This window comes from Cuculus canorus, chromosome 3 (genome assembly GCF_017976375.1).
Source record: "Cuculus canorus isolate bCucCan1 chromosome 3, bCucCan1.pri, whole genome shotgun sequence".
NCBI lineage: Eukaryota > Metazoa > Chordata > Aves > Cuculiformes > Cuculidae > Cuculus > Cuculus canorus.
This window is the reverse complement of record NC_071403.1, coordinates 16,847,351-16,868,860: the sequence shown is the minus strand read 5'-3', so window position 1 is coordinate 16,868,860 and position 21,510 is coordinate 16,847,351. Positions and strand designations below refer to the sequence as shown.

The window sequence follows — 21,510 nt, the reverse complement described above, 5'->3', positions numbered from 1 at the left end:
TGATCTTTTTTTTCTTTTCCTTTTTTTCATCTCTGCTTTTGTTACCAAAGTTCCCCTTCTCCCTTTTCCCACGAGACGGCAGCACCAAGCCTTTCACTGGGAAGTGCTTGTATTTTTGTTTGTTTCATGGATCCAAACAAGTGTAGAAGCTGTAGTGTGATGTAGCTTGGACATTTTCTGTGCATTATCTTTCCAGTTTGTATTTTCTCTTGATTTTTATGGAGATTGTAAAACAAAGAAGCCGGCAGGAAGACAGTGTGGCAGAGTATCCATCAGTCAATTACATGTTTAGGGAACAATCAAGCCAGAAGTATGAAGTGTTCAGGGCTCATAAATCTCTGTGACTTACTAGTTTAAGGCCAAATTCTGTGGTAAGAACAGCCTCATACAGAGGTAGATGGTGCAAACACAGACTATGGCCCGTAATTGTGCAATTTGTTGGTGACTCCTTTAAAGTCTGGGAATTAAGTTACTTTACAGAAAGATTTTTGATTTTTTTTTTTTTTGCTTTAAGAGTTATTAGCCATATTTGTACTCTGGCTTTCTTCTCATTTTGTGACTGTTTCTGCATCTTGGTATCCAAAGTGTGCCGCAGAAAAAAAAGAAAAGCCATCCCAATGGGACTGTGGGAATTCACCATTGCCTACAGTAGTTACTCATCTTACTGCGCATTATTGGCCATAGTACAGCACTGAGTCACTCTCTGTCTACTTTTCAGTAACTGTATCACTAAACTTTTAATCTTATAATGTAGAAGACAAGGGCAAAGGCACAGTTTTTATTCTTATCTTTTAAGCTGACATGCTGTCTGTGTGGGTTGGAACCAGTGTTTTGGTTTTTTCTAGTGTAATATATTCACAGGATCACAGATCACAAATTCTGTAGCAGTCTATTAAAGGAAATAAATGAAAAAACCTGTCAATGACAAATACCATTTGTGCACAGTTAAGTAAATCTGAGGATCATCCACTTTGCAGGTCCTGTTTTACAGCTGCTAGCTGACTGCAAGGCAGCAACTGCTTAAAGTGTATGTTTTAACTAATGTGGTCCCAAGTTCCAACAAAATGGCTCCAAAGGTAATTGAAAAATGAGAGAACAGACACATTGGACTGTGGAGAAACAATATGCAAGTACTGCAAGTCTTACACAATGCGAGGCTTGCCACGAGCTGGGACTAATCCAAATCCATCTCTTCACACTTGGATAGTCCTCAAAACTGCCCAGTCTTTCAGTCACTTCTGGGATTATATAAAATGGCATCATGTGTTGTTTCAGCTATTCTTCCAAAATTATTTCTAAGTAGGCATCAGCTTCACAGCCCTTGAGAGAGAATTTTTATACAAGACTATATGTAGTTCATTATTCCTAGCAAGTTTGCTTGCTAAAATCATCAATTCAAATGCTCCCAGGGTCAGACGGGGGGAAAAAATGACTTCATTCAAAATCTGCTCACGAACCCAAACTCTGTCCAGGGTGCAATAGGTAACAATTTTAACATTTAAAAGGCCTTTGGCATGATTCAGATTTATTATACTACTGAAATAAATATCAGTTCACAGCTCTGCTGAGGCCATCTTTTTAAGTTGTCATTTTTTTAGGCAAAGAAAACAAGAACTGAATTAGGGTCATGTTGGGAAAATTGCTTTCTCATTTCGAAAGATTGGAAACAGGCTTCAGTGGAAGTGCCAGGTTTCACTGAATTTCTAAAAAAATTTAGATAGATGCCAATTATTTACAAGTATAAATATATGCTAATACGCACTCAGGCTTGAACATGTTGGATATTTGCTTTACATTTAAATGGAAGTTTACCTGTGTAGAGATGTACAGATTGATTAGTGAAGCATATAACTTGTGATTAATGCCCTACAAATACTTAAGACCCGTTCTACATGGTCAGATAATTTCCACTAAGTTGTGCAAAGAACCTCAAAATGTCATTTGATTTGGGGATTTATTCTGACTCAGTAAGCCTACGTAGACACTTTCCTAACCCTGAACAGATACAGTGCTTTTTCCATCTTCTTTCCCCAAAAGGGTGCTAAGTTGTGCATCCCTTCTCATTCCTGCATTGTCTCCATCTACAGTGGAGAATACCAATAATGAGATTTATATCTAAAACATTTCAATTTTCATTTCTTCTTTAGACTTATATGCAGAAAAATGTTAAGGCAGAATTAAAAAAAACAGGGGGTGCAAAAATCTGAACTAAACGTTCTTGTGAAATTTGCCAAAGCTTGTGCAAATCTGAGGGCAGAGAAACACAGAATGCAAAAGATATAATTCAGCGCATACTTGTAAAGCCCCTGTGATTATAATATTGTGTTGCCATAATTAGTGTTTGGACTCATTTTTTAAAAGCTCATTTAAAAAATGCCATTTTGGTTGTAAGATAATCATCATAAACATCATCAAAGGAAATCTGGTGGCTTAATTCACAAGGCCAGCTGGTGAAAAAAAACCCAAAACCCACCATCAAACAACCCTGTGATTATGCTGTTCACTTTTTCTGTGGAAGACTTTCAATCCTGTCTTCAACCTGTTGGGACCTGAACACCCCCCTCTGAGGAAGCCTCCCTAGTCACGTCATTGGGTCTCTTCGGGTGTCTTCCACTCTTCTCAAGTAAAATTGTTCTACTTTTACAAGTCACTTCATACTTTTTGAGTTCTTTCCACCAAAAGGATAAAAGACTTATTGTAGATCAGTGTCTGGGCATTCAAACTCCCTTGGACACAGGATTTCACTGAGCCAGGTCTCTCAATCACCTCAAAAGTGAGGATTTTCCATTTGTTGGCTTGGTGAACCGTGCCAAGATACAGTCCTCTCTATCTGCTGCTTTTCTTAAAATGGCAAAGATGGAAGTGAAATGATTTATTCAAGATTAACAAATGCTTCATTGAAAGCCACGTGAAACTATTTTTTTTCACTTGAATGAGAGAAAATAAAGCATTTTTTTTCTTTGATAATTAGTTATTGAATTTTTGGTTCAGCTCTGCAACTGAAAAATCAATTACTTGCACACCTCTGTTATCCAGTTGTTTATGTTAGACAATGATCAATATAACATGGCTGAATATGTAATGCTCTAATGAGAAAAGATAAAGAAATGAGTAGAAAATCAGGCTAAATTATAGCAGAGCGACAGCAATGCTTTTCTGATAACAGTAATTATGTCGTAGGTGAAAAAGTATCTCTTAGTGACATATCCTGCGTTTATATATATCACAAGATGAAAGTTCCTGTACGGTTCTATTTAAAATTTTAGTTTCATAGGAACTGCAAAGGCATAGATTTATTCTCTTTCATCATTTAAATATCAGGTTTTTCCTAGATGACTTAACTTGTTTTAAAATGACGCACAGCTTTCAACATCTTCTCATTTTGCAAATTATTGGCTGGGATACAATTCTGCTTTCCAAAAGCAGTAGGGGCACAGCAATGTCCACATTGGTGAAAGGCAGAGGGGCAGCGTGTAGGACAGAGCATTGCTGCATGCATTTGTTGCACAGCTCATGCTTTGTGGGCACTGCTAATCCTACTGCGGAGAAGACTGTGTGTCCTGGTTTCACTGGCTCACGTCCTCACCTGACAGACCACGTGCTGTTGGTTCAACTTGCTTTCAGTGGCAGGCACTATTCCCTTGTGCCCATCATTAGCACATTGAGCTCTGCATCCAACTTCTTTGGGTTTTAGGAAATAAGTAATTTGTAAAAACACCAACCTGACACTGGATTTTATGAGCACAAACCTGGCACTGGTGCAATTCCTTTGAAGCCAGTAGAGTTCTTCTTGATTAACGGAAATAATGATAATCAGGGTAGGAACGTTTAAAAATGTTTAAAAGAGTGTGTGTGTGTGTGTCTATGTATGTATGTGTAGAAGTATACATATAAACATATACAAATGTATTACACGCAGAGTTTCTTGAGTGGAGTTACAACTCCTGGATAAGATATTGTTCTCCAGCAAAATAACTTACCAACAATATTTATCTCCTTTATGACTATATTTTTCTATAACTTCTATAGGCATTTCTGTTTATGACAATAATAATTAATTACTATATTATTTTTATGTAATTCCTACAGCCATATAATGACTCTGTATTTTGAATTATTTTTGGTCAGTATTTCCTATTGCTTCTGCCAACAAGGTTATAAGGTTTTCCAAACTGATTCTGCCTCTTTGTACATAAGGCATCATTTGCACTTTTACCAACGCAACATTGTGAAAAATAATATTTTTAAGCAAGGATGATCAGTGGAAGTCAACAGCTGACAACTAAATACCTATTTAGAAAACAACAAGGCCAGGATGCATAAGCCCTGCAGTTATTCAGAGGGCAACACAGACATGGTAGAAAGAAATGTTAAAGCAAGCAGAGGCAAGAGCACCTTCTGATTCACACTTACTGTATGAAACTGACCCAATTTCTTGCTTCCTGTCTGGGTACATGAGTTTTCCCTGTCCTTTACTGTCGTTATCCAAACGCTTACAGGTAGGACATCTTGGAAAGGGGTAGTGCAAGTTGGAATTACTTCAGACTGAGAAGAGAAAACCAGGTATGCCACTCCCTGGGCAAATAACGCAGCTCGCAGGTGCTGGTGAAAGAGGCAACCCCCATGCAAGTCTTCCTTGGAATGGAAGCCCCCATGGCTCCTTGTGGGACGGCTGTGGTCAGCCCATGTCTGTCTCCCTGATCCTCAGAAGAATCCCATCACTGCTCTATTCGTACAGACATGTATTTCCTGAGTCCCAAATAACCTTAGGGGAAGAATTATGTTCAGCTCAGGCAAGATGATGGGACTTCCAAGGACTGGTAACAGCAAGTTTGGCAATCAAAATCTAAATCTACCATACAATCATGTGCCTATGAATATTCAGATTTATGTGTATATTGGTTCGTTTGTTTGTTTTCTTCATCTTTTCAACTTTAAATTCTTTATTAACTGCATTACAGAAATTTGTGAGAGTACTTTATAGATCTGCTCTAAGCAACTACAAGCAGGAGGTTAAAATAGTCGTGTCAAACCCCAGGAGAGTCTAGCCCATGGGTGAGTGCTGGGGGAGTGTGTGTTTACAGTGGGGACAGTCTCTTCTACAATTGCCTCTCAATAGATGCAAATCTTCTAATGCAAGCAGCAAAACTAAGAATTGCACAAGCTGTAGTAACTAGCCATGTAGCAGTAGAAAAACTTTGTGTAGTTGTAGGGGGATTTTAGTCTGTGTTTTTTTTAGGGTTGTAGTGGGTTTTGGTGTTTTGATTTTTTTTTTTTTTTGGTGAGGGGAGAGAGGTGTCCATTTATGCTGCATCTCCAGAATGCAGGGGTAAAAGCACTAGAAAAGGTGCAGTTGTGAGGTGGATGTGGTGGGCAGGTGTGTGCTCCTTTGTGTTCGGGAAAAGAGCTGAGAGTTCTTGCATGAACTTTAACAGTAATACCTTCATAGCCTTTCAGACTGATGGTTGGGACAAGGCATATTAGGATGTGGTGTGACAGCCAGGATTACTCAGTGATGATGTTGTAAAGATCTATCAGTCATAGAATCATAGATTGGTTTGGGTTGGAAGGGACCTTAAAGATCATCCAGTTCCAACCCCCCTGCCATGGGCACACCTGCCACTAAATCAGGCTGCCCAAGGTCTCATCCAATGTGGCCTTGAACACCTCCAAGGATGGGGCATCCACACCTTTCCCTGGGCAACCTGTGCCAGTGTCTCACCACCTTCACAGTGAAGAAATTCTTCCTAATATCTAACCTAAATCTTCTCCCTCCCAATTTAAAGCCATTCCCCCCTGTCCTGTCACTTCACGCCCTTGTAAACAGTCCCTCCCCAACATTCTTATAGCCCCCTTCAGGTACTGAAAGGTCGCTATGCGATCTCCTCGGAGCCTTCTCTTCTCCAGGCTGAAAAACCCCAACTCTCCCAGCCTGTCCTCATAGCAGAGGTTCTCCAGCCCTCTGATCATCTTTGAGGACTTCCTCTGGACCAGTTCCAACAGTTCCATATCCTTCCTATGTTGGGGATTCCAACATTTCTCTTTAGCCCAATCTCTCTTTAGTTCACAAAAGCAGCTGCTGACTGCTCTTTTATAGCATTTGAAAATTTTATTGAGTATTCATTATTTGCTAAATCACTGAATATGGTGCTTACAGTCAGTCATGCATAAAAAATCAAGGTGGAATCTTCATGAGATTGTTTACTTTTCCCTGCTTTTGTAGGCATCTATTGTTTTATTCTTTTGTTAAGCTATGACTGAAGTGGCCAAATACAACATAAACAGTGCACACATAGCCTGTATTTCTAAGCAGATATTTCTGAAACCCTGTATTGAGGTAAATGGAGTTTTTATACTGACCTCACTTGAGCAGTTTCTTGGTCTGAAGCTGCATTGCCATTGTACAGCTGTTTGAGCTTTTCCATGCTTGACTAGCCCAGTGCATGCAATTACATGAATTATGCTACTTCCTAAAACCAGATATTAAAGCTGTTCACTCTTTTTTTTTTCTTTAACATTTCTCCCTTGTTTTAGACCCTGTCAAGCTGACTCCAGACATCATCAGCTGCTTGATGCTAAAGCTAAGCAGCAATTCTTTGGTGCCTGATTTTTCTCATTTTTTCTTGCCTGCTTGTTTCATTCACTCTATCAAATACATTATTATAGGAAGTTCAGAAAAGGTCAGCAAGAGTTAGGGCAATGGGACAAGAACTAAACCAATGGAACTGGAAGATAAAAGACAAGGAAAAGTAAAGAGGCAAGTTTAGGGCAAGGGGTGGCAGCCACAAAACAGACTATGGGAAGTGAATCTGAATTATGAGATTAATGAGAACAGAGGAAGTGGCGAGGGGAAGTAGCCATTGGCAAAAGTAGAGTGCTATAGAGCCTGAAAGGTAGATGACATAAGGAAGAAAGACGGTGAAAGGGTGAAGATAGAGAGAGACTGAGATGCAAACAGAAGAAGATGTATTAAAAAATACAGAAAAAATTAAGCAGACAGCAACATATTGATGATGTTGCTTGATGCATTATAGCACAGGCACTGGGACTTCCCAGAACTTGTTTGCACCAACAGATGATACACTTTAGAGAAAAAAAAGTAATTCTGTATTGATCTCTTGATTTTCTCTTTCAAGTAAGGGAATATTCACCACTGTTCCTTATGAGTTCGTTACTGTCATGCTTGAAAACATGACCCCTTATATGGACTATTTCTCTTCTACAAAACCACACCTGGAGAAGTCAGGTATGGGGAGGCAGCAATAGGGGCAACAAGAGAAAGTCAACTGCCAACAGAACAAAAGCAACACAGGTGAAAATCAGTCAGGTTTAATTAATGTCCAAGATTCAGCTTGAGCAAAAGAGGCCAAGACACTGACAAAAGACTAAGCTTCTCCCTCTCCAGTAAGCTGAGAACAGCCACAGCTCTCCTTGCTCTCAAAGCCTCCAGGTCACTCCACGTGACTTTTCCACATGAATACCTAGCACATCAAAAGTGAGTAATTTAGAGAAACAAGCGTGGAGACCAGAGCAGAGAAAGGTGGTATTAGCAGGGTGCTCTGATAAAGCATGGAAGTCTGGAAGCAGCCAACACTAAATATGGCAGTTCCACAGGGGCCAGCAATGAACCACTTGAATAGGCTGAATCGATGGACCGAGGCCAATTGTATGAGATTCAACAAGACCAAGTGCCGGGTCCTGCTCTTGGATCACAACAACCTCATGCAAGGCTACCGGCTGGGGGAAGTGTGGCTGGAAAGATGCCTGGTAGAAGATGACATGAAGGTGTTTGTTGACAGCTGGCTGAATACGAGCCAGCAGTGTGCCCAGGTGGCTGAGAAGACCAATGGCATCTTGGCTTGTATCAGAAATGGTGTGGGCAGCAGGAGCAGGGATGTGATCATTCCTCTGTACTCAGTGCTGGTGAAGCCACACTTCAAATCCTATGTTCTGTCCCTCAGTATATGAAAGATCATGGAATCATAGAATCACCAGGTTGGAAAAGACCTCTTGGATCATCGAGTCCAACCATTGATACTGAGGTGCTGGAGTGTGTCCAGAGAATGGCAACAAAACTGGTGAAAGGTCTAGAGCACAAGTCTTATGAGGAGTGTCTGAGGGAACTGGGGTTGCTTAGTCTGGAGAAAAGGAGGCTGAGGCGAGACCTTACTGCTCTTAACCTGAAAGGAGGCGGTAATGAGGCAGATATTGGTCTCTTTTCCCAAGTAACAAGCAATAGGACAAGACAAAATGGCCTCCAGTTGCACCAGGGGAGGTTCAAACTATATATTAGGAAAAATTTCCTCGTGGCAAGGGTTGTCAAGCACTGGAACAGGCTGCCTAGGGAAGTGGTTGAGTCACCATCCCTGGAGGTATTTTAAAGATGTGTAGATGTGGTGCTTAGCAACGTGGTTTAGCAGCACAGTTGGTAGTGCTAGGTGAATGGTCCAAATCTAAATAATTCTATGATTCTATGATCCTGCCATGTGGCACTTCTTTGAGGTTCTGGACACCTCTGCCTCTGATTCCAGAGGTGTCCGGAGGTTAGAGTACCACAGCCTGCTTCTATGATACTGTTGGTGCTTATTCACAAAACAATGATAAGAACGTACTGCAAACCAGTACCCTTGACCAGGTATCATTAGCTATGTAGACAGGTCCTACTTCACCCGCAATCACCTTTACTTCAGGGATTCTCACCAACGCAGGCTTTGTTCGTCATGGACAGGAGAAACTAGTGATATAATTTCATGTGTATTTCCATATTAATTCCTGATTTCCGCTCAGTTTTGTTCTATTCATTTATTAAAATATCCAGTCAGGTGTGTAATGTTGGAGATACTGAGGTTCCCCAGATATCAAAAGGATATACACAAGTGTTAAGAAGAAAACCAGAACGGGGGGGAAAAAAAAAAAAGGAAAAGGAAAATAAAGCCAGAAATGTTTTTGTTAAACATTTGAATCCTGCTTCCATAAAAGGCAGCAAATCCTAACAGGACAATTTTCATGCTGCAAAGAGAAAAAGAATTTTAAATCTAGGCAGCATGACTTATTTAGAAAGATCTGGGGAGTAATAAAAAGCCAGTGTATGAATGTGTGTGTGGGTATGCACGTGCGCATGCACATTTTCTTTAACAGCTGCATGGAACAACCTGTTTTAAATAAGAACAAAGGCAAGCAAAGCCAGTTGTCAATGCAGCCCACCAAATGAAATTTTTTAGTGTGCATACACATGGCATATAAAATGTATTGCCTGAGATATAACAGCATGGAGTGCGACGTGAAGTCTTTTTCTCAGGCTTTTCTTACAAAGTCATGTTTCAAGAATTTATTGTATTTAATTTCATTATTTATTTGTGCCCATAAGGCCCAGGGCAACACCTTGTTCACTGTATCTTCAGCAGCAAATTAAAATTCACCTATTCTCTCTCTTGATATTCAAAGTTTTTGTGTTCTACCAATGTGCCACTGAACTTGTTAAAACCTGTTACACTCAGAGTAGGCAACTGCCTAAGTAGAAAGTGGAGGACAGGTCTGATTTACCAAATTTTATTGGGAAAAAAAAAAAATAGAAAAAAAAATGGAAGATTTTCACTTCTTTGAAGGTTTTAGGAATGAAAAAACATAGGCCTAGCAAGCTACTCAGTGTACTTTTTCATTTATGTAAGGAAGCACAAATTCAGGAAAAGTTTTGTTTCGTATAAACAGAAATATTTTGGCTTTTCATCTGTTAGAGAACTTGGAGAAAGTTGCAAGCTTTGCCTTCTATAAAAGTTACATGTTTCTGTACTGAAGATAAAGTGCCAACAGAGAGTAGGGCAGTCTGCTGGAAAAGTTACAAATCCCTGTTTACAGATAATTTCGTAATCAAGGAAATAATTTGTTACAAGTCTCTAAGATCCACAACAGGAATCCACCACTCTGCAGAATTTAGTGAGTTTTTAAACAGAACAACATATCAGAGAAATGTGTAGTCTATTAGCACATCATTAAACAGTTAAACCAATCCCATCTTTTGCTTCCCAGTTACTCTCCTCTACAGCAGACAACTGTGCCAGATACAGGTGAGTGGGAATTTGGGATTCCTGTCTATCCCCTCCCCTGCTTTTATTTCTTGGTGTTTTTCTTATCTGGTCTCGCAATATTGCAAGTGCTGCTCTACTCAGGAATGTGTTTCTTGGACTACTTAATTCCAATAGCATAAACAAAAAGATGTGCGAAATTCGGGGGAAAAAGTTAGGTTTTGCCGGTCTTAGATGGGACTTAAAACATCTTGAGAAACAAGAACATACAAGTACCTCTATATTTATATATATATGCATATAATTTGATTCCTATGCACTAAAAGAAAAGGTGTAAAGGTTAAAGGCATGTTTGATGTTAGCTGTGACATCCTATGTGATGTCCTCTATAGCTCTGGTACTGCCTAAGTGGAGAGTACCTGTAGTAGTTGGACAGATGGTAGAGAATACTTTAATTATGAAGTCTGGTGATGGTACAGATGTGCCTCAGCTAGTGCAGGCTCTGAAGACTCACTATGGACCATGCTGCACGTTCTCTAAGAAGTCCTGCATCCAGTCATCTGCTGGCACACATCCAGACAACTTCAGTGTCTCTACAGGATGTTTCCTGGGCTTTTTTTTCTAAGTTGCAGAGTAAACTGGGGGAGCTGATGGTCTGGAGTAAGTCCCCTCTAGGGATTGCTGGTGGTCACAGGTGCCACTGGTGATTACCATGAGGCAGTGTATATGGTGTATGTCACCTTTCCTTTTCTAATCTAGACTTTTTTCAAGATGGGATTGGTCATGCCCTGGAACAGGTTGCCCAGAAGGCTGCAATGTCTCCACCCTTGAAGGTGTCCGAGACTTGGGTAAAGCAAGCCCTGTGCAGCCTGCTCTAACAAGACCTGCATGGGGCTGGACGAGACATCTCCAAGTTCCTTTCCAACCTCAACCATTCTGCAGTTTTACAATGGGGTACCCTCCAGAGGACACCATGTGTTCCCTGATGACTTGGCTTGCACCAGGGCAAGAGGCAGTGGCTTAGACTGGGGCAGGCTCTGTGGCATCCTCTCGGAGTTCCCTTTAAGTCGTCCCTTGCCAGGTGAGGACACTGGCAATGCCCTCAGTCACCCTCTGGTCTTTACATGGTACATTATCGTTCTATCCGATTTTTTTTTGCTGCCAAATTTGTCATGAGTAGAGATAATGCCTTGAAATCTGTGGTGCAGGCAGGAGTCCACTGTGTGGCTGCTGTGATTGTAAGTGATTAGAGTTCTTGAGACAGGTGATCCGTTCTGTCCCGGACTCCCCATGCCCTTCCACTGTTTCATTTCACATCTGTACAAAGCTGACCGCTATAGCCTCACAACTGCTTTCTGAATATGAATATTAGGATCCTCTTGATATCTCTGAAATTTCTGCTCAGAGCCAAGATCATGAAAACACAACTGAGAGAATATGTCACTTGCAGTTGCCGCCTGGTCCAAGCACAACATCTAGGAGGGTTGTGGACTTGGGGAGAGGTGGGGGTTAGGAATGGAGTACAGAGGTGAGGAGGACCTTGCGACTGAATGGTGGGTGCAGCAGGACTGGGACGAGCTGTGCAATGAGCTGTGCCCAAAGCTGCCTGGGACAGGGTGTGCAACCAGAAAGCCTCCTGCAGAGCCAGCAGCACTGGTGGGGCAGAGCCTTGCTCTCAGCTGCTGGCTGTGCAGTCAAAGCCATCTGTCAGCAGATAGTTTTGAAACTTGCTTATAAAATACTCTGTGCCCTTCTAGTATCAAACTGCCTTGAGACTGAAAACCTGCTATTGCTGCCAATTATTTTGTTACCTCAAGAGTGCAGACTTTTACGTGGGCAATCTAAAGAATTTAAATTCTTCTGAAGGTCCCTGTAAGTGCCAGCATAATGCCACATCATTAAATTTAGATGGATATTTATTTTAGTGCTTGTCTGTGCATGTGCAGTTTCCTCTTTTTAAAGAACACGTAGCTCCACCAGAACAGTTACTAGGATTGCAATGGACGCAGTAAGTAGATTAAGCAGATAATTTGTCTGCTCAATGCAGTTGATCTTTGTAATTGCATAATCAAACTCACGTTTTGTACAGAAACATTCCTCTGACACTGGAAAAACACAAACATATTGTGATGTGTCAGCTGTGCACATAGGAAGAAATTATTTCTCTGTAGGACCCCAACCTCATCTTTTGGAAAGTATTTAGTAGATGGTGTAGGGGGGGTATATAAAGTGGGAGAAAATTATTAAAGCTGGTGTATATTTCCTTGGAAAATGTGACTCTATCCATGTAGAGCTTGTGTGATGGATTTCCTACACGGTGCTAGTTAAGCCACGTGCAGCGAATTTACATGTATAATGAACCTTTTTCACTTTAAGACTCATTTTGGAGAGCTTGTTGGAAATCTGGGCTCTGACTTGCAGGAGTCTGGAGCATCCACTCCTGGGCTGGAAGCGAGCGGGGCTGTGATCTCAGCACACACAGCACCTGCCCCACAGCTCTCTGGAAACCACACGCCATGGACGCCAGAGCAGGTGTCCAACCGAGACGCTACTCCCTTTGTGCTTCTATTTTGCACCCAGAAATCAGAAGTTCTTCTCTCAGCAGAGTCTGAAGAGTTTGTGGTAAATAGGGCCTTGAATAAAAAGCATAAAATCAACCATTAAGCACCTGTCTTCGAAACGAGCGCTGCACAGCCTATATACCGGATGAGGTGAGGTTCCCAAGAAAAAATGATGAAGAAGCATGGAGTTAGATAGTTTCTCAAAAATGTAAACACAAGTGCGTAATATTTCACATTACTTTTTCAGTGAGGGTTTTTTTTTGATATTTCAGGTTTCTTAGGGAAAGAGGAAAGTGAACAGGGGGAAGGGAAAGAGGAAAGGAAAAGAGAAGGAAAGGGGGCAAGGGAAGAGGAAGGGAAAGGTAAGAGTGGTTTCTGGTTCATAGAATCATAGAATCGTTTGGGTTGAAAGGGACCTTAAAGATCATCCAGTCCCAATCCTCCTGCCATGGGCAGGGACATCCCACCAGCTCAGGCTGGCCAAGGCCCCATCCGACCTGGCCTGGAACACCTCCAGGGATGGGGCAGCCACAGCTTCCCTGGGCAACCTGTGCCAGTGTCTCACCACTCTCATGGTGAAGGAATTCTTCCTAATGTCTAATCTAAATCTTCCCCCCTCCAGTTTATACCCATTGCCCCTCATCTCACCACCACGAGCCTTTGTGAACAGTCCCTCTCCAGCTTTGCTGTAGCTCCTTCAGGTACTGAAAGGGCACTATAAGGTCTCCTCAGAGCCTTCTCTTCTCCAGGCTGAACAACCCCGACTCTCTCCGCCTGTCCTCACAGCCTCCTTTGTAAAGACTGGCAAGGTGACCGTGGGCACCCTACGGAATCATTCGGCAAGCAGAAGGAATCCCCAAATTCTTTTATGCCAATTTGGGAACAAAAGGGGCAATTTAGGACTTCTTAAATGCAGAGAGCGATCAGAACGGTGTTTTTCAGACCTCATGCGGACTCTCAGCAACCCTCGCTACTGAGCCTGAATTTTCAAAAACAAATATGCATTTATATGAAATCCACGGGGGATTTTCTTCACGCATTCACGCCTTTACCAACTGATCTCAAGCTCGGCCAGCGCTCACCAACAGCGCTGCCCTCACTTCAAACACCCGCAGGACAACGGAAAAGCAACAGGCGCTGTTCTCGAGTCAGAGGAACGAACCGGCAGCTCCGACCTGGACGCACGGCTTTTATGCACCCCAGTTCGACCAAAGCGATGGGCAGGGGGACCCCAACATCATTTCTTAACCATCCGCAGAGTCATAGAACGGTTTGGGTCGGTCATTGGGCATTGGCAGAGGCTGCCCAGGGAGGTGGTCGAGTCGCCTTCCCTGGAGGTGTTTAAGGAACGGGTGGATGAAGTGCTTGGGGACATGGTTTAGGGAGTGTTAGGAATGGTTGGACTCGATGATCCAGTGGGTCCTTTCCAACCTGGTGATTCTGCGATTCTGTGGAAGGGACCTTACAGCCCACCCCGTTCCGCCCCCCGCCACGGGCAGGGCCGCCGCACCGCATCCCCTCTGCCCCGTGAGCCCGGGGCGGGGGCGTCAGCCATGACCCCCCCCGGACCCCGCGCCCCGCCGGCTCCGCCCCTCGCGCTGCCCCGCCGGGCGCGCTCCGTGCCCGCTGCCGCGGCTCGCCCGGCGCGGGGCGGCCGGAGGCGGGGCGGAGCCTGCCCGAGCGCCGCGGGGCCCGAGCGGCGGCCGGAGGTGAGCGAGCGCCCCGGCACCGCGGGGACGGGCGGGCGGGAGCGGTTCTGCGGCTGTAAATGGCTGTACTTAGTTTATGTCTTCACTGCTCTAATTTTTACCTCGTTGAATTCTTTATTGTTAATTTGTTCATTTTGTTTTATTATTTTTATTTTTTTCAATTAGTTTTAAACATTTTATTTAGTTTTTAAATTTTATTTATTTCATTTCTTTTAATTATTTTATCTTTTATTATTTTTCACGTGTTTTAAATAGTTTATTTTTAGTATTTTTAATTCATTTTAATGATGTTATTTTTATTATTCTTAAGCTTCTTTTAGGGAGTGTTAGGAATGGTTGGACTTGAAGACCCAGTGGGTCCCTTCCAACCTACTGATTCTGTGATTCTATGATTCTGTGATTCTCTTAGTTATTTTATTTTTATTTATTTTATTTTAATTTATTTTAAAATTTATTTCAATTGCCTTATTTTTTATTATTTTTAACTTGTTTTAATCTTTTATTTTAAAATTTATTTTAATTATTTTATTTCTTATTATTTTTAACTTGTTTAAGTGATTCTATTTTAAGTTATCTTTATTTTAAAATGTTTTAATCGTTTTTTCAGTATTTTTAACTTGTTCTAATTCTTTTATTTTTAATTATTTTAGGTTTTTATTTCGATTATCTTCCTTTTGATTATTTTTTAACTTGTTTTAACTCTTTTATTTTTAACTCTTATATTTCTTAATTTATTTTAATTATTTTATTTTTATTATTGTTTGTCTTCTTTTAATGAGTTTATTTTTAATTATTTTATTTCTTAAATTTATTCCAATTATTTTGGTTTTTATTATTGTTTATCTTCTTTTAATGAGTTTATTTTAAATTCTTTTTTTCTTAAATTTATTTCAATTCTTTTTTATTACTTTTAACTTGTTTTAATTACTTATTTTTAAATTTCTTTTATTTTTTATTTTTATTTATCTTAATTGTTTTTTATTATTTCATTTTTTATTTCTAAAACGGTTTCAATTCTTCTGTTTTTCAAGTTATTTTAACGGTTTTGTTTATTTTAACTATTTTATTTTTAAAACTGCTTTAATTCTTTTCTTTTTTGAGTGAGTTTTCAGTTCTTTCCTTGCCTCTCCTCTGCCGCCACCACTGTTCGGGCTGTTTGGGCTCCTGCCCCCGGGGCTGCGCGGGCGATGTGCGGAGCATCCCGGGCAGCGCAGGGAGAACCGCAGCTGGGAGACCGGTGTGGGAACTCTCAGATGAGCTCCTCGCTCTCCCAGATGCTGCTCGCACGCCTTCTGCTCATCCCCCTTCCCCTCCTCTGACTCGCCACATGAGTGTGGAGATCTTAATTAGAGGCTGGAATACAGAGCCTCTCCGGTTGCAATATTGGTTTGTTAGCCTGAGCGGGTTTTGATCCTTAAGCATCTTCAGTGCTTTTCTGATATGACCAAGGGTCTGGAAGGGTGGTGGGACGCTGAATTCTGCGAGCGTTCCTACTCCAAAATACTGCCCTCGGTCGCTGTGGAGTTGACGTTCCGACACAAATGAACTATTTCAGCAAACTGGATTTTAATTTTTACAGAATCGGTAACAAAAGGAGGAGGAAAAGTGGTTGTGAAAGACAAGCGGTGTGTCCTGCTAAGTAAAGAAAATGTTTTCTTTCTTGCAGTATAATCTGGGAATTCTTCACGTGGTTTTGAAGCAGCAAGAATATTAATTTGCTTTTGATAGAATTTGATACAATCACTTCTCAAAAGTTAATGCAGCAGTGAAGAATACGCAGGTTTTTACAATTCAACTTTGTATTGGAGGTACCCACAAAAACAGCTTTAGAATTCCCATAACTGATAACTATTTTTTTACAAGTTTTTATTTGTTTTCAGAGTTGACCCTGGGATAAACAGCAGCAACTCGGGAACTTCCGTAGCAAGGTCATTCAAACGTTTGTCTCTGTTCCTTGCCTTTAAAGTTTAGTGAATACAAAGGAGAAAGTAACACAGAGGTGCTTTATTCTTTTTCTTGCCATGGGATCTGATCTCATTTACATCTTTCTTCTCTCGGTTGAGATGGATATGAGGGAAGGACTGAAGCTGATGATTTGACAGTGTCACCTAATTTTGAATTGCTCATCTTGAGTCTTAGGCTTCCTAGAGAGCCCGACCGCCTTTTGGCTCACTTTGACTCTGGATAAAATTGAAAGTGCGCAGAATCGGTGAAATTCAGCCTGGATATCTTAGACTGGTCCCGAACACAGAAGCACTCAGAAATAGTCCTGACATGTGGAGGATTTTCCAGTGGCTGTAGAAATAATCTTCAAAATCAGCTGTTGTACATTAAACAGGAAAAAAACCAAAACGTAGGGAACTCCTTTACTAAGTTAAAACACCTCTTGCGGGTTTTCATTGTCCTGGAATTGTAGTGAGCAGCGTCTCATATCCCTTAATGGGCAGCAGCTTTCTAGCTACCAGTAGGAAGTTGCCCAGTGTCTCTAACTCAGCATATGCAGTAGCAAACTCTTTAGGGTTGATGTGGAAAGACGAGCTTGCAAAGGCATTTCCTTTCCTGGTGCTTCCTTGAGATAGCTGTGTGAGTGGCAGAAATGCTGTTGTCGCCTTGGGGAGGAAGTAGCCTTCATCATCTGTCAGTCAGCTCACCCTTAGACCAACCGAGTCCTCCTTAATGCACTTCTCTTAACCCCGGCTTGCGGGCCACCCACGAAATAGGACAGAAGTCGTTATAGACCATCCCAACGAACTTGTCAGAATTTAAATGGCAAATAGAGTACTACAGGAGCAGTATGTCTTGAGATGGCTTTGTGCTAGAGCAGCAGCGAGGAGCTCTGTGGACTTCGACGCTGTGTATGAACTCGGTTAAAAGGTCCTCCAGAGACCTTACCTTCCCCTCTTCCCAACCTCTCCCTTCTACCTGATGTTCCTCCTGATACCCCTGTCTTAATAGCAGGGGAAATAGCTCTTCACCTCTCTCCAGACTGTCCTCCACATTAGCCTCTCCTGTCAGTGCTTTGTTAAGCATTGGAAGACACCTTAGGAAGCTTGGCTTGGTCTGTTTGCCAAGCAGAGAGCTAAACTAGGCCAACACAGCTGAAATGGGCTGCCAAAATATTCACGCATATGCAAACTGTGAGTGCAGTTTGTGTGTTTTCAGGTCATCCACCGACTTCCCTTGCCTTTTGAGGGTTTCCTCACATAGGTGAGTGCCTATTTTTATGCTAGAGATGAAAAAGGATCCATGAGCGTTGGTGATGTTTTCTTGTCTTGATGGAAGTATAAATGGGAAGGGCAATGCAAACACTGGTATAATTTTCAATAAATGTTTTGGGAGCTTTTCACTTTTGCACACTCTGTCTAAAACATTCTAGAGTGAACGCTTTCTCAAGGAGGGAGGTGGGGTTTTGGAAATCACTGAGCATTTTTCCCCTGATAACTGAAACCTCTTTGCATTCTCTTAAAGTATTTTGAGCCACTTTGGAGAATGGCTTCTCATATTAGCTATCGGTGCTAAGCGCAGTTTTTATAGTTCCCGTTTTGCTACATTTGTTGTATTTCAAGTGTAGTCATGATGTTTATGATCCCTCAGAAGGCAAGAAAATATCTACTGACCACTATTTTTGTCTTGCAAATGTATGCAAGAAGTTCTTGCTAGGCTAAGGTCTTCCTGCAGCTACTGCTTTTACCATTTACAAATAAATCCCATCTAAAATCCAGTAATGCCCGTTGGAGCTCTTCTGGTATGAAACTATTGCAATATCATTCAAATACATGAAAAGATTATTTTCCAGCTGTAAGTTACAATTTATGATAAAGTCTCGCTCTGGTTTGCAAAGAGACACTTTGAAAAGGATACTGTGGAGTTCCTCCTTTGCATCTCAGTGGCTGAACTTGACCTATGCAGAAATCAGACAGGAAAAACAATGTATGTGTTTAAGCAAAGTCTATAGTGTTATTGATTCAATGACTTGATCAGCCTTAAAGAGAATGTTAAACCACCCTGATGGCTAACAAGGAGAGTTAATCCAGCACGGACTCCAGCAAGAAGTCTTTCAGCCACTCTGCATTTGACATTGGGAGGAGGAGTTACAGGGTCAAGGTTTAATGGTGGAGTTCACAGTGTTAGGTTTATGATTGAACTCCAATGATCTTAAAAGTCTTTTCCAACCTAAATGAATGTATGATTCTGTGAAGTCCCATCTCTGGAGGGATAGGATTTAGCAGCTATCAGCATCCCATTTTGCTTCTGATTATCAATTAGAAGCTTGGAGGAGGGAAGAGGAAGCAGAAAGACCTTGTGCAATAAACGCTTCAGCACCATAGAAAGTAGGACAGGGAAGGGCTGATTACACCCCATCCACTCCCACCTTCCTCCTCGCTGGCTGCTTCCAGCACACCATGCATGAAGGAGGTTAAAACTAAGTCTATAGTTGCTCTTCCTCCACTCTGGTGTCTGCCCGCTCAGCAAGCTGAGATTGGTTCTTGCAAGTCTTCACACTCCTAAGTCACCAACACTGCTGCCCACAGACATCCCTCTTGTTGCCTTAGTACTGCCTGGTGTGGCTGTGAGCAGCTAAAGCTGCAGTTTGTGGAGGGTTGCAGGAGATGCAGCTCCCCGATGCAGCGGGGACCATGCAAGGTTCCATCAGTAGCTTTTGTAGTCCAGTGACCTGTTCGTGCCAGTCAAGGTCAGTGGCATCTTCCATTGTGGTACAAAATCAGAGAACAGCATTGTCCCCAGGTATTTAACGGAGGCAGTTAACACTTTGCACGTATTTATACATAAGAATTTGCTATATTATTTATCCCATTTCCTGTAGAGGGGGAGTGTGGTCATCCTGGATAGCTGTAGGCCACCCATTCTTCAAATACTGTGAAGAGGACAGATAACAGGTAGTCCAGGGAGAGACTACCTGGACCCTCATGCCAACAGTAGACCATGAATTTGGTGAATGACTAGGGCTGCATGTTGTGACATGTTATGTGTGGTAACCTGTGGGGAAAAGAGGTGCTGCACAGACCTCAGCAGTGCTTTCCACAGATAAGCGGGCTGTACCCTCTCCACAGGGAACCTGAGCAGATCTGCTTGCTTCCTCACAATGGTTGCGATGCTGAGCTCCTGAAACTCCTACTGATGAATGCAGATTATCCAGTTTTATCTAAGTATTTCTTCCCATCTCTTAAAAACCCCCAAACTGACACAGCAAATACAGGTACTGGATTGGGAATACCAAACTCTTGACTAGTTGGTGTTTTGGCTGTATCTTATCTCCATGTTTCATTATTAAAGCTCTCCTCGATCCTGGATATGGGTACTTTCAATCTTTTGACAATCCAGAGCGCAGTTGCCGTGGATGACACACTGACTTCTGCTTTTGAGTCTCTGAGGTGCTTTTAGTGTTGCATTGGAGCCCATGCAGGTCTGCATTACTTAGCAAACATTAGCAGCAGCAGCCAGATGAGAAGCCTAATGATAAATTAGTTATAAGAGTCAAGAAGAGACAACATCACTTCCCCATCCTGCTGAAATTCCACTTTAACCATTGAGGTATGAGAGTTGTACAAGGATGGAAAAGTAGGAGCAAGCTTAAACTTAGCTTTCTTTTAGTGTTAGAAGTAACACTGAAAAGGCGTAGATTTTATTAGTTTGGCATCTGCACAGATTCAGGTGCTGCTTTCCCACCCATCCCTCACAGAACCAGATTTTAGAAGCAGTTTCTGTGGATGTGGAAAACAGAAGTATTGTCAGATATCTTCTGTGGAAGTTCACTTGTCAGATCTCGGGCAGTCTAGTTTCACCGTGTAAAAGCTGAGGCAGGATGAAATGCTGCAGAGTGCTTCCTACCTTGTTCAGCACTGACAGGTTAACAAATTTGCCTCCACGTATTGGCACAGTTACAGTGCTTTATTTTGGCTTTTGCCAGAGGAGGCAGGCCAGTTATTCCCCAGTGCTGTCTATCCTGCTAGGTACGCCAAGGCAGTGATGTGCTTTCTTCTGTTGCTTGGTCTCATCCCTAGCGTTTCTTTGTCTTAGTTTAACAGATACTTTGGGTTTTTCTCAGTGGCTTTCCTGGCAATATTCTCTAGTAGACTCTCAGGTAATCATGGGGCCATTTGGGGCTTGGGTATTGTTTTGCACTCTGCTTAGCATCCTGGCTGGTGTGTACCACCTGTAGCATTTGCCGGGTGAAAATCACACATGCCCTTTATAGACAGCCTAGAAATTGAAAAATTGTAGGCAATTTTCCAAGCATCGCTAGATAGGCCTTCAAATGGCAAGGCTGTTAAAAAGAAAACAAAATGCTATCTTCTCTCTCTCTCTCTCTCTTTTTTTTTTTTTTTTTAAATTTATAGGGGTCATCTTAAATTTTCCTGTGGGACAAGGGAGACTGGAAACATTCTCTGTTTTGGAGGTCTCATATTCTCATATATATGTTCATGGGAACATATATATATTTGAGAGATGGGTCATTTGGAGCACCACCAGGTTAGGGCACATTGTTCTGTCATAGGAAATAATATTTGTGGAAGGATGCATACTATTTCTTTAGAAATGTAGCCTGCGGGAGATGAGGGAGAGTTCTTGGCAGAAACATTTGCGTGAAGCAGTGTGATAGAGCAGCCAGGGAATGTATTGCATGCAAATAAAGTTTTTTCTTCAGTGTGAAAAGTGCATGCTTTGTGAGTGGCAGCAGGTCTTTTCTTACCTTTTGACATTCTGACTTGACCCATATTGAGGCATCCACCAGCAGCCTTTTCAGTCCTTTCCAAAGAGCTGCCAAAACTAAAGAGATTTTTTTTGAGAATAATCTGTGACCCAGCAAGGTTGGTTGTAAGGTTTGTTTGTTTTTCTCTCTCCCACTGGTTCCTACTATTCTGTTACTCCCACATCCTATCTGACTCTTGTTTTCAAATGCATACTTCAGCCTTCTCCTTCCCTACCTACTGCATCCAGTGTTCTGCTTTCTGACTTCCTTCTCTTTTCTTATAGCTTTTCTTTGTAGTTCCTGTTCGTTCTGGTCCCTGAGGAGCAAGGAGTGAAACATTAACAGTTGCTGGAGGACCAGGTTAATATGGCTGTTGTTTTAAGTGTAGAGTTCAGGTGAGGGCTCCGTGAAACATCCTTGGTGTATGACACTATGCCCTGGAGCTCTTTGCACCACTTCATTGCTGTGGCAGGAGAGAGGAATGTATATCTCTCTTTCATCCACTA

The 21,510-nt window shown here is 41.9% G+C and overlaps 1 protein-coding gene and 1 long non-coding RNA gene across 6 annotated transcripts in view; one reads left to right on the top strand and one right to left on the bottom strand.

The window, feature by feature from the left end:
* Nucleotides 1-21,510, top strand: part of FILIP1 (filamin A interacting protein 1) — a 113,771-nt gene that overhangs the window by 70,128 nt on the left and 22,133 nt on the right. Inside the window, exon 1 of one of the 4 annotated variants that reach the window (XM_054062225.1) lies at nucleotides 14,207-14,292. The exons of the other annotated variants lie outside the window; for them this stretch is intronic. The gene's annotated coding sequence lies outside the window, so the exon portion shown is untranslated. Of the gene's footprint in view, nucleotides 1-14,206; nucleotides 14,293-21,510 lie in introns of those variants that run through there. 4 annotated transcript variants of the gene reach the window in all.
* Nucleotides 15,881-21,356, bottom strand: LOC128851667 (uncharacterized). Of its 2 annotated transcripts, none has more exons than XR_008449092.1 (3): nucleotides 21,005-21,356; nucleotides 18,154-18,193; nucleotides 15,881-16,612 (listed from the first exon to the last, which is right to left on the bottom strand). It is a non-coding gene; the product is annotated as an uncharacterized LOC128851667 (long non-coding RNA). The 2 variants fall into 2 exon arrangements; XR_008449091.1 differs by having other exon boundaries at nucleotides 15,881-18,193; nucleotides 21,005-21,081; nucleotides 21,240-21,293.